Source organism: Leucoraja erinacea, unplaced genomic scaffold (genome assembly GCF_028641065.1).
Source record: "Leucoraja erinacea ecotype New England unplaced genomic scaffold, Leri_hhj_1 Leri_1426S, whole genome shotgun sequence".
NCBI lineage: Eukaryota > Metazoa > Chordata > Chondrichthyes > Rajiformes > Rajidae > Leucoraja > Leucoraja erinaceus.
The window spans coordinates 4,498-7,076 of record NW_026575700.1 but is presented as its reverse complement, the minus strand read 5'-3'; positions in this window follow the sequence as shown (position 1 = coordinate 7,076).

Below are 2,579 nucleotides of genomic sequence, written 5' to 3'. Positions count from 1 at the left end.
CCTTCGACAACCTGCTAAGGTTTTCCTCTAACATAGAGGAAATCCTTAAAAAGTGCCATCAGAGACAGTACCTACTCAGGAAGCTGAAGTCATTTGGGATTTACAAAGACATTCTCACCACATTCTACTACACATTCATTGAAAATGTAATAACCTTCTCTTTCAAGTCAAGTCAAGTCAAGTTTATTTGTCACATACACATACGAGATGTGCAGTGAAATGAAAGTGGCAATGCTCGCGGACTTTTGTGCAAAAGACAAACAACAAAACAACCAAACAAATTATAAACACAATCATAACACACATATTCTTTTACATAATAAATAATGGAAGGAAAAAACGTTCAGTAGAGTTAGTCCCTGGTGAGATAGGCGTTTACAGTCCGAATTGCCTCTGGGAAGAAACTCCTTCTCAACCTCTCCGTTCTCACCGCATGGCAACGGAGGCGTTTGCCTGACCGTAGCAGCTGGAACAGTCCGTTGCAGGGGTGGAAGGGGTCTCCCATGATTTTATTTGCTCTGGAGTTGCACCTCCTGTTACTAGCTGGTTCCAGTCCATCACCCTGCAAAACAGAAACCGCCTGTTGAATGTGGCCAAGGTCTGCTCAAAAATCATTGAGCAGCCCGTCCGAACTCTCACTGCCCTATGCGACCAACAGTCTGTAAAGTTAACACGCAGGTTTTCTTCAGGACCCCTCTCACATCCTGTTTCCTGAGTTTGAGTGGCTCCCCTCAGGACACAGACTCCGCTGTCCGGGTTGCCGGACACACAGGAGGAAGGCAACCTTCATCCCCAGGGCTGTCCAGCTTTTTAATGCTGTTCACTGACTCATGAACATATGAAATGAAATAACCTTCTATATGCACTTTTTAATTGAAGCATTTAGGAAGCACTTTAAAACTATTGCTATGTGTTGAATGTTGATGTGCGGTGTGTGTTGTGTGATTGTGCAGTGTGTCTGTGAAATGCGTGTGCTGGTTGATTGTGCAGTATGCGTGCTGCTTATGTTTGTTGATTGTGTCCCTTTTTAAAAAGCTACTGTAATGCGCCTTTTTAAATTGCCCCTCGGGGACGAATAAAGTGCTTTGAATTGAATTGAATTGAATCGAGTTGAATTTTAGGACCGAGATGAGAAAATCATTTTTTACACAGAGAGTGGTGAATCTGTGGAATTCTCTGCCACAGAAGGTAGTTGAGGCCACACAGTTCATTGGCTATATTTAAGAGGGAGTTGGATGTGGCCCTTGTGGCTAAAGGGATCAGGGGGTATGGAGAGAAGGCAGGTACGGGATACTGAGTTGGATGATCAGCCATGATCATATCGAATGGCGGTGCAGGCTCGAAGGGCCAAATAGCCTCTACTCCTGCACCTATTGTCTATGTTTCTATCTCTCTCCCAGTCTCTAGCCCCCTCCCCTCTGGCCCCTACAACCCTCTCCCCATGTTCTCCAGACTTGCTGCCCGACTCGCTGAGTTACTCCAGCACTGTGTACCTGTCTTCATTCATGTCACATTGTGTTCCGGGGGGAGGGAGGGGGATTTGAGGGAATGGCGGGGAAAAGGGGAGGGAGGGAGAGGAGGGGAGGTGGGAGATTACAATACAGTGGGGTGCCTGAATTTCCCCGTGCCCCCTCCCCTCCCACAGTGCAGTGTTCCCTCCAGGAGCTCTTCGACCCCGCAACTCGGGCGGGCGAAGTCGCCGTTGCGGGAGCCCTGAAAAGCGGTCTCCCTCCAGGGACCCGCGGGCTCCCGGTGCCGCCGTCCGCCAGACCCGCAGTTGCAGCCTCCGAATCTCCGGAGGTCAGGCCGCAGCAGCAGCTGCAGCGCTCCTCCCCGCTCCACCCGCTCCGGACTCGGCCAGCTCCGCGACGGTGACGGTGAGTCGTCGGCACCAGAGCCCCCGGTCTTCCTGTTGGAGGCCGCTCCTCGTTACAGCCCCAACGCCAACGGAGACCCGACAAAGAAAAGGTCGGGTCTCCCGTGCAGGGAGAGATTTAAAAGTTACCCCCCCCTCCCACCCCACCCCACCCCCCACAGACACACACACCCCAACAAAAAAATAACAAAAACTACATAAAAACATAAACAAAAAATAATAAAAACACAGACGGGCTGCAGAGGCCGCTGCTGACGAGAGTCGCGCCGCCTACCGTAGACGCCTACCTTCGAGCCTGCACCACCATTCAATATGATCATGGCTGATCATCCAACTCAGTATCCCATCCCTGCCTTCTCTCCATACCCCCTGATCCCTTTAGCCACAAGAGCCACATCTAACTCCCTCTTAAATATAGCCAATGAACTGTGGCCTCAACTACCTTCTGAGGCAGAGAATTCCACAGATTCACCACTCTGTGTAAACAATTTCCCCCTCAAATTTTTACTGAGTCATCGGACTTGAAATCGGAGCCGAATTTCTTGGTGTTTTGTTCGAGGTTTCCTTTGTACGTGGGGAGGGGGAAGTTTAGTGGAAAGAATATCTCTTACACTATTTGCGTGTTCTTGATATAAAGACACTGATAATTACGTGTTTCGTTCAACAAGTCCAGGCAGTTTCAGGGAGATATTTAGTCACGAAG